At 57.3% G+C, this 10,329-nt stretch overlaps 1 protein-coding gene across 1 annotated transcript in view; it reads left to right on the top strand.

The window, feature by feature from the left end:
- Positions 1-10,329, top strand: part of TMEM132C (transmembrane protein 132C) — a 192,120-nt gene that overhangs the window by 72,956 nt on the left and 108,835 nt on the right. The gene's annotated exons all lie outside the window — the stretch shown is intronic.

Genomic DNA, 10,329 nt, shown 5'->3' with positions numbered 1-10,329 from the left:
CGTGGCCTCGTGTGCCTGCCGTGGAAGCTGGAGGAATGAGCGTGCTGTTCTCTCAGCTTCTGTGATGAAGGCAGAGGTGCCGGTTCACCGAGCATCTGCGCTTCCATCTTCCTAGTGTGGAATTGCCCCCCATGAGTGGCCGCCGGGCCAAAGACTGTACCCCCAGCTCCTCTGGCTTCGACGAGGCCGCGAAACGTGCACTTGCCGGTGTGAGGTGACGAGTCGCTCCCAGGCTCAGCGCGCATGCCTTCCGCACCCTGTCCTCCCTTCTGCCCGCTGGAGGCAGGACACCTGCGGCCGGGGGGCGGGCGGCTGCCGGATGGAAGCCGTGCGGGACACCTGCCCGCCACCCCGTGCCGCGCGGGCTGTTCTGCGATGCGTAAACAAGCTTCTGTCCTGTTAAACCATGCGATGAGCGCATTTGCTTTGTCGATAGCTAGTGTTTCCCTGGTTAATGCGGCCATTCCACGGGCAGGGAAGGAGACCCCAACAGTATCCGGTTAGCGGCAACCACGTGGACCACCCCCCGTTCTGTCCCGGCGCCCCGTCTCCGCCGTTGACTCAGACACCGCCGTTCTCCGTCTCCGTCCTGAGTCCTGACGCTTCTTCCTGCCCTGCGGGCCCTGGAAGGTGCTGGTCACGAGTGCGCGGAGCCTGCGCCGCGGACGGGCGGCCCTCTCTGCGGGACGGGGCTGCTGGGGACGGCGGGGTGGGTGCCGTGACCCGCACAGCCCCTGCCCCTCCTCCCCCCTTTCACACAGCCCCCCTTTACATCACCAGCACAGCTGCTGGGCCCCCCACGCACACAGCCCCCACACACAGCACCCCACATACACACACACAGCACCCCAGCACAGCCTCTGCCCCCCCACCCACACACAGCCCCCATCTCCTGCTCACAGCCTCGGCCACCTCACCAAGCAGACAGCCCCCCCAGCACAGCCGCCGCCCCCGGGACTCAGGAGCCAGGCCTATTTGGGGGTTTCTGGCTCACCGCACGTGGCCCCCCGCCTGCAGTGCTGGGTGGTAGAGGAAGGGCCAGGAAGGTCCCTCAGGCCCGAGTCACACCCCAACGGCCCCACGATCGTGCCCCGTTAAGGCGCAGAACCCGACTATGTGCACGCCGTACCCCATCGTTGCTCCTGCGGGGCCTGGTGTGTGGGTTCGCCAGCAGCTGACACCCCCTCGTGGGTGCCGCGAGGTGGGGAGTGGGGGCGGGGAGCTGGGGGCGTCCGTGGAGAAGGAACTGCGAAGAGGTCTGTGCCAGGAGCCCAGCCAGCGCTAGGCGGAGGCAGGCGCGGCGCCGGCCTCGGCACACGGTTTAACAGGCCTCCAGACTCTGTAGCAAAGACGATATCATAATGCAGTATTTTTAAATATCAAACTGAGACAAACAACTCATAATGAATAAAATATCAAAAATTAAAAAAAGTTTTTTTAATTCTGGGGATTCCAGTTGGTATATGATATTGTATTGGTGTCAGGTGTACAGCGTGGGGGCTAGACATTTATATAACTGATAAGTGAGCCCCCCCCCATAAATCTAGTACCCGTCTGGCACCGTACATAATTATTACATAAAATATCACAATTTTAAAAAACGACAGGGCAGGGCAGGGAAGTAGCGTTCTGAGCAGAGGGCCCAGGGAGGATACGGGGTCCCGAGGGTGGAGCGATTCCCCAAAACGTGGACGCTATGCGTCTTAGGGTCACCTGCGCTGTCCGTGCCAGGTGTGCAGGCTGGGGAGCCCTGGAGCTGGACCTTGGAGAGCGGGCAGGGCCTTAGCGTCAGGGAGGAGGGGAGGCCTTGCCGGTGACGTGTGGACGACGTGCAGACGCGCCAAGGTCTGGCTGCGTGAGTGGGTGTCCAACGGTCGGCACAGTGTCCATCGAAACGAGAAGTATCTTCAGGTTGAAAGGCGAAGCAGGCAATTCTATGGCTTATATAACGGAATTTTTGTAGGATCCTTGACTTACGGGAAGACGGGGTCGGAGCAGACAGATGACCCCGTAATTCTGCACGGGTTACTCTCTCACGGACTATGGTAGCATAACTCAGGTACCAATGATTGACGAGACAAAGGGACATAGAAAGCAGTAGGCGCTGGGGGTCGTACCCCCCGGTGGTCTCACGATGGACGATCGCTCGTTCGCAGTACGACCAGGTTGAGATTCATCTCGGCGGTGGGGCCATCCCAGCCTTTGCTAACAAAAACACTTATGGCGGCATTTTGGGGAGCACGGATAATCCTCAGCTAGAAAGTTCCGACAGGCTTGCTCAGGACAGCGAGGTGGGTCACAGCGTGAAACTTAAATCCGAGACACAGAGATGGAGTCGGTTTGGTTCCCAGCCGCATCCAGTAGGCGAGGCGGGACTGTCCTCTGCCCCAGCTGCCATCGAAAGCCCCCAGCCGATCGGGACTCCGCTGCGTGTGTGCGTGTGTATTGCAAGCATCAAGCACGTTGCTAATTTGGAAGGAAAACCTCCTCATGCACTATGTATAGCCACGATCTTCTCGATACTCAGAATGTATTTGGGTGGTTTCTTCCCTTAGTATTTTGTTTAGGAAATTTTTAAAAAGATGCCACGGGCAGACAGGAACAACGGGACAATGGCGGCTGCCCGCGGCTTCCCATTCCGCGCCAGCAGGAAATTCGTATTCTTAATAAAAACACCGAATCGTCACGTCTCGTAGAGAGTGAACATTACGGGGTTTCCGATGACAATGGCTGTGCCGGCTCGGGCTGCTGCTTGTGGTTGAATTAAATTAGTTTATGTTTTAACGAGGCGGCTAATCAGCGGCGACTGTCGCGGTCAGCGGCGGGGCAGCTCGGCTACGTTTTGTTTTCTCTCCCTCTCTTTCCAGTTGTTCTTCCGTGAGCCGGAGCGAGCGCTCCGAGCTGGCCTCGGAGCCTCTCGGCCGCGGGAGGCAGATTCGGACCTGGAGCCCTGAGAAGTCAGGGGCCTCGCTGGCACTGGCCTGGGCTGGTTTGGAATAGTTCCTAGGTCATTTGGCGGGATGTTTCCTTAGGTTCCTGCAAAGAAGCGTGTGACGCGTGGGACAGAGCGGGGTTAAGAGGCTGAGAAGTGAGTTCTGACCCGCGGCCTTGGAATGGCTGCATCGGGGAGCAGCCTCTGCTCGCCCCAGCCCTCCGGATTTCCATCTGCAAAAGCAAAAAAAGAAAAAAAAGGATTCTCTGAACCACGCAGCTGTCCATTTGTCCACCTGTTCGTTCATTCCTTCGCCAAACGCGACATGTGCCCATCGCGTGCGGGCCCCCATGCTCCCGAGACTTACGGCCCAGTGGAGGCGAGGCGTGTAGGCCTCATCACACCCAAATGTGAATACCATCTGTGTGAAGAAAAACAGGCAGGGCATTGCTCCGGTGGTGGGGGGCCTGGCTACGCGGGGCCCAGAGACGGGCAGGGAGGTCTCTGATGAGGGCGTGACGAAGCCAGTCAGCGTTGGCACACCTGTTCAGGTGAGCGCTCAGAGAGCAGGCTGAGGTGTTCATTGTGCGAAGAAAGAGTGGGCCAGACAGAGGACCCGCCTGGGGATGACAGGAAGGTTGGCCAGTTCCAGGCACTGCCCGAAGCCGGGGTGAGCAGCCCCAGCGAGGTGTGAGTGGAGTGGGTGGGGGCTTGGACCCTCTCAGGAGGGGCGGGAGGCCACTGAGCCGGAAGGAGATCGATTTGCGTTTTAAAAGGATTCTCTGACTGTCACAGGGGGAAATCGGTTTGGGGAGGATGTGCAAAGTGAGGCTCTCGCAGAGAGTTCCAGCGGTACCGGCGGCGTTAGGCGGTACGTAAACACTTCTATTTGTTTAATTATCCATGGAGTTGTATGTGCATTAGGAAGGATATCGCGTAAAAATCTGTGCTTACAGAGATGGTTACTTAGGGCAAAACTTGTAAAAATCAGTTAAAATGGTAAAAAATAGAATACGGGTTATGGTTCTAACAAAAACCGTGAAAGTCCTTAGACTAAGTGAGAAAAAGTGTCGGACTTTATTTTTCCGCGGCATCTTTCTAGCCCTCCAATATTTTGGTTTCTTAGGTCACAAAGAATTAAATGTGGCCCTCGTAGGCAATGTCCCCTCTCGGTTGACATTCGGTCACTCTTAGGGGACCAGAAGGAAGTGCTGACTGTGGCTTCTTAACGCAAGGAAGTGAGAATATTTCTTTCCGACTTCCTGCTTCTGTTCCAGCCGCCAAAGCCAGAAAATACGGATCCCATTGCAAGCAGGGCTTCTTGACCTTTGTTACAATGCACAGACGTGTATTTCGGATTGTGACTTAGAGCACGCATACGAGCGCGAGTGTGCAGAACAGTGTTATGTAACATATTATGTAACATCCATGTGACATGTGCGGATATACACACACACACACACGTGTGTATGTTTACATCTAAAATAAAGTTTCACAAAGCAATAGTTACTGTTACCTCGTGTGACGAACTGGTATTTTGCTGTCCGTTGTCCTTCGTTGCTTACAAAAGCCGCTCGACACCCACTGAACTGATTTCGAACCCAGAACGGCTTGCGAGGTCTATTTGAAAAACACCGATTTGGACATTTTTGTGTTCTAAGTGGACCAGCTTCTGAGGCGCCAGAGCGCACTGTGCCGGGCAGCACGCCCGATGGGCCGGTGGCCAGCCATTTCATTGTCGCCAGGCGACGGGAAGGGCAGGGCCACCGTCCAAGGCAGAGGGAGCGGCCTCCTGACTCGCCGCTCCATCCTGGTCTGGCGGACGCTCTCGAACCAGTGAACTCCGGCGGAGAAGTGTTTGTCCCCTTCCGCCTGAATTTCCTGTGCATCGGGGCCAGCTCCAGCTCCGCCCCGTGGACGTCCCTGGTTCTCGAGCTCGGGCGTGGGCTACCGGGTCTTCTAGTGGCTCGGTGATGGCCCACTTCTCTGCTACCTCCGGGTCTCGGCGAGCCCAGTTTCCCAGCAGTTGCTGATTTGGAAGGAACAGGCGCAGGATGGCAGAGGAGAGGACGCGGGGGCGGGAATCGGCTACGCGTGCGGTTCCGGAAGCTAGTGGGGACGTCACGCACACGCCGCAGAGCCGGCCGGGGACCGAGCAGAGCCCACCGACAACCACGAGCCACCGAGCCGCACCCCGGGGAGGAAGCACAGCCCGTCATGCTGCATTCACTCTGCAAGGGAGGCGCGCTCGGGGCTGGGCGGACCCCGTGAATCCGTGGGCGGAATTCGAAGGGCCAAGTGGGAAACGTTTTTACCTTCGCAAGCCGGGGCGGCCTTTGTCATGACTAAGCCCCGCTCTGCCATCGTACTGCAGAAGCAGCTGTGCACAGGACGCACACAGCTGACTGAGCAACATCGATAACACGATTCACAAAGGCGATCAGCAGGCGGGCCGGGGCGCACGGGCCGAGATTCGCCAGCCCCCGCCTGAACCCGCCGCGTTTCCCCTCTTACGTTGCCCTGCAGTCGACTGTGGGGCACGCATCCGTGAACCCCGCTTCTCGGCCTGGGCACCCCTGGCATTTGGGACGGGGCCCCTCTTTGTGGTGGGGATGTCACGTGCATTGCAGGCCGTTCAGCCCCAAGGGCGCCCCCAGTAGAGAGCTCCCGCTTTGAGCCAGTCACCGCTGTTCCGTCCACGCAGTGATTTGTGCGTTTGGTCCCTTCGGCCAGGTGTTACGTGACATTAGCTTGGGCATGTGGAAGCACAGACTGCTCCCGGGGTTGGCGCGCAGGACTATTTCTGACCGTGGTCAGAATCCGGGCCTTCCGTCTACTGAACAAAATGGGAAGGGGGCGGGGGGTGGTGGAGCCTGCCCCTGACTCAGGGCCTAGCCGGGAAGATGAGGTAAAGGCGTGTAAGGTTAGAGTTTCGTGAGTTATTTTACTAGACGGGTTAGAAATGGGAGGGAGGCAGTAAGCAGGAGGCACCGCGGTGTTTGCGTGCGCGGACCCCGGCCTGGCGCAGCCTGGGCCGCGGGCCCGACGCCCCCACTTCCTGGCTGAGTGAGCTGGGCGAGCGACCTGACCTCCCCATGCCTCGGTTTTCTCATCTGTTAAATGGGATCAATGCGAGAAGCTCCCGAGCAGAAGCATCCGGCAGCCGCACAAGTTTGGGAGATTCCAGGCTCATCGGAGGGAGCCAGGCTTTGCGACTCCTGGACCCCTCCGAGCCTTGGCAGGCCGTAACTAACGCCCGGGGGCTCCGAGGGGCTGTACGTGGAATTCCCCCCCACCTTCTAGGGGACACGTGTGGACACTGGGCAGTTGGGAGGGGCTGACTTCAGTGGCCTCGGCCCACGTGTGGGCTGACACTCGGGCAGCTGAGCGGCGGACGCAGCTCGGATGCTGTCAGGGCAGGTCCCGTGTGGCTCGCATCCACCGTCCATGGTCACTCTGCGGCCCTGCTGTGCGTTTCCAGCAGAGGACACATCCGCATGGCAGTTAGGAGAGTCCGTGGCTGACCCCTGGACCGGGAGCCGAACCGGAGAGCGCCGAAGTCGGCGCCGACCTGTGTCTGCGTCTGTAACGGCGCACAGTGGGCCGCGGGGCTCAGCCCCTGATGCTTCCTTCTCGTGGTTCTGAGGCTGGGGTCAAGGCCCCTGCAGATGGGCGGTGGGTGAGCACCCGCTTCCTGGCTCATGCTCCCCGTGTCCTCACATGGAGGAGGGGCGAGGGGCTCTCTAAGGTCTCTTTTACAAGGACGCCAGGCCTGTTGACAAGGCCCTCCCCCACCATGGCCTCGTCACCTCCCAAAGGCCCCGCCTCCTGACGCTGTCACACGGGGGGTAGGATTTCAGCAGAGGGGTTTGGGCGGGACACAGACGTTCGTTCTGCAGCTTCCCCGATTCATCCAGGAGTAGATGTGCCACGCTCCCTTGAAATGTGTGACCTTAAGAGCAATTTTTCTCCTCCTTCGACCTCGAGTTATAAAGCGGTTCCTCCGGGTGTAGCCATATTGGAGGTCACGTGACCAGATGTGTGCAGGATCCAGGTCAGGCCGTGTGCTGCTTTCCGAGGGCTGCGTAACGAATCACCCTAAACACGGAGGCTCAAACCAGAAGAAATGTGTTTGCTCACAGTTCTGAAGCTTAGACGCCTGAAATCAAGCCGTGGGCAAGGTTCCTTCCAGGGTAGGATCCCCAAGCCCTGGGCTGTGGATCAGTACCGGTCCGTGGCCTATTAAGAACCGGGCCGCTCAGCAGAAAGGTTGGGGGCCGCTGTCTTAAAGGACACTTGTTGATGGGTTTAGGGCCCACCTGGATAAGCTGGGTTAATCCTGTCCTGAGATCCTTAATTATATCTGCCAAGACTTTTTTTCCCAAACGAGGTCAGTCCCAGTTTCTGGGTTACGGACATATCTTTGGAGGATATTTCACCTTTCAACCTGCTACAGACCAGATTGTCAAAGCTGCTGATGCTGATAACAGCTGCTCGAGTGACATCTTGGATGCGTCGCTCTGTCCTTCACGTTGGTGGGTCATTCTGTCGTGAAACTGTAGGACAGTGGTTTTTTTTTAAGCTCGAGTGGCCTCGGCATCTCCCAAAGGGCTTAACCTGCCCAAGGTTAGAACACGGGTCACTGCGTCCCAGCCCAGAGTGTCTGACTTGGCAAGTCTAAGGTGGGATCTGGGCATCTGGCAATTTTAAGATGTTCCCAGGTGATGCCCGTAGTACTGGTCCAGGGAACCCACTTTGAGAACCACCAGGCTAATAGGTTTTCTGGAGGAGGGAATTCGCAAGCATTCTGGGCCCCAGTTTGCTGGTGGTCTGTGTCCCTGGACATCCCTCCAGCTCCGTAACACGTCGCTCGGAAGCCTCGCTGGCTTTAGCTCACACTAGGACGCTCTGGAAAAGCATCGCCCTGTGTCACCGGCCCAAAGGAAGCACTCGGCCAACTGCCAGATGGTGCACACTCAACGGAGACACAATTCACTTTGCAGCAAAGCAACAGAACAAGCCTTCTTAGAGTCAAAGACATTTTCTTAAGTCGATCGCGGCGACAACAGAGGTAATATTTTGATATTTGTCACAGTAATTAGAATACCCAACGAGAGTGCTCATTGAAGTAGAGAAAATTCTGACATCCCAGGAGGAGAAATTACAATGCAGCCTGTTGGTGACACTCCATGCCGTCCCTTATTTTTGTTACGAATTCTGGAATGACGACTGCGTCTCTTTTTTGAGCAGCGGTCTGCGGAGAAGTTCGCAGTAGCAAACGACACAAATTGGTGAGACATAGTAAGGCTTTGAAAGAACCGGCCCCTTTCTTCAAAGCAGCAGCTGGGCTTACGTGACGGGCGCCGTGGTGTCTCGGGTCTTCTGTCGGCACTTGTTAGACAATGCTGCCCCTCCGTGCGGGACAGTGGGTTACCCAGTGACTTCTGTGTCGGGGTGCGGGGAACAGCAGGGAGGCCACCTGGTAGGGAGCAGAGGACAAGCAGAGCGGCCGGAGTCGAGCACGGGGAGCTTTCAGCCCCCCTTCAGCAGGCGGAGGAACCAGCCACCACCGCCAGCTGCGTGGAGGGGTGGGTACAACCCCAACGGCCCCCAGTTACCCCGTACGCCATGTTTGGGCATCCAGAGTTACTCACCTTAAAAAAAAAATGACTCAGGCCACACAAGGCCACGTGCAGTATCTATTTCCATTCCATTTATACACGATCACACAGAAACGAAGTGTCCAGAACAGTCAGCTCCGCAGAACCGGAAGGCAGAGAGGTCTGTGGCTGCAGGTACTGAGGGGTGAGCGGGGAGAGAGGAGGGTGGACAGGGTCCCCCTGGGGGCTTGGACGCGCAGCCCCGTGGACAGACGCGTGCACACTCGGCAAGCTCGAAAACGGCGAGCTAGACGTATGGAAATTTTTATCTCGATTACAAAAAAACAAAAACGATTCAGACTTAGGATTATCCTGAAGCCGGCTTCATCCAGAAGGCGGCGAGCGTGGAGGAAAACGGGCAGACGTGGCAGTCGAATCCCACCTCGCTCCCATCTCTGCAGTGGTTTAATCGCCAGCACTGACTGGGCCTTAATACCTGCGCCGTGAGGGAAGCTGACACGGGGGGCCGTGTCATTTCCCCGAAACCTCCCGGAATTTCCCACGTGATGCGGCTCCCGCGTCGCCCCATTTCTACGGGTGAGGAAGCTGATGCGTGCCGGCCCCGGGTCCCCTGGCCGGCAGGTGACCTCTAGGGAGGGAGGCGGCGGTCTGGACCAGCTCGGTCCCTCGTCACCCTGGTGGCTGGGGAAGCTGCAGGAATAACTTTGCCGCCAGTTCCACAGCTTCCTCCGGGCGATAAATCAAGCCCCTTCCGGACCCCGGGGTGCGACTCGGCAGCCGGGCGCCCGCCGCCTCTTGGCGGGCAGCAGAGGGCAGACTCACCTTCCACGCGGGCCTCTGACGAACCCTGCATCCTGCTCCGAGCTCCCTGGGCCTGGCAGAGCGCCGAGGATTCGTTTCCGTGGAACCGGAGCGGCCCATCTCACATCTGTCCACTGATACGCATCCAGCAGCCCTGGCACAGGGCGTCCTTCCCGGCCGTTTTTGGAGCGGATCGTAGGGCACACGTGGCAGCACAGAGAGAGCCGTGGGGGAGACACCCTCCCGGCTCACGTCCATGCCACGCAGAATGAATTAAGGCCACAGAAAGGGGGTTGATGACTCGGGGAGACTTTAATGAGAGAGAAAGGATGAAGAACAGGACATTTCTCACGTGCCTCGCAGCTGCCTCCGGCCTGGAAGCAGCACAGATTCCGTCGACAAAATCCTCCGTCTGATCTGATATCGGGGCGACTGTGAAATCAGTACATGCAGAGTTAGAGAAAAAAACCCCGGAATTTGCTAAGAGTCTCTGCCGCACTGTAACCGTTTAGATGTTGGCATCGGCCTTACCTGCAGTGCACAGTCAGTTCGGGGCGCTTTATAAAAAATATCCGTGTGCCCCCCCGCCAGACCAGTGGATTCCTGAGCTGTGGCAGTGGGACCCAGGTGACAGATCTTCAGATAAATGTGCTGTGCAGCCAGAGCTGAGAAACATTTGATATCCATGTTTGCCAGCTAGCATCCCTAGGTAAGGAATTTTATTATAGTTTTCATGACCCGTATAGGACAGCGTCTCAGTTATCCACGTAAATCCCTGTACATCAAATACAGGCTCACTTTTGCTTTAACTTGGAATATATCACAGTTATTTTCTCCAGCAAAATTAGTTTCCTTCTCGTGGGCTGCTTAAGTTTAAAGTCGATCGGAGTAACAGTTAGCTACTGCTGTGTAACAACCACCACCACCCCCGCCCCCTCCAAAAAATGCCCTATAACAACATTCATTCATTTTTTT

Source organism: Pteropus medius, unplaced genomic scaffold, assembly GCF_902729225.1.
Source record: "Pteropus medius unplaced genomic scaffold, Ma_sr-lr_union100, whole genome shotgun sequence".
NCBI lineage: Eukaryota > Metazoa > Chordata > Mammalia > Chiroptera > Pteropodidae > Pteropus > Pteropus medius.
The sequence above is the reverse complement of the archived record's forward strand: the minus strand, read 5'-3'. Positions and strand labels throughout refer to the sequence as shown.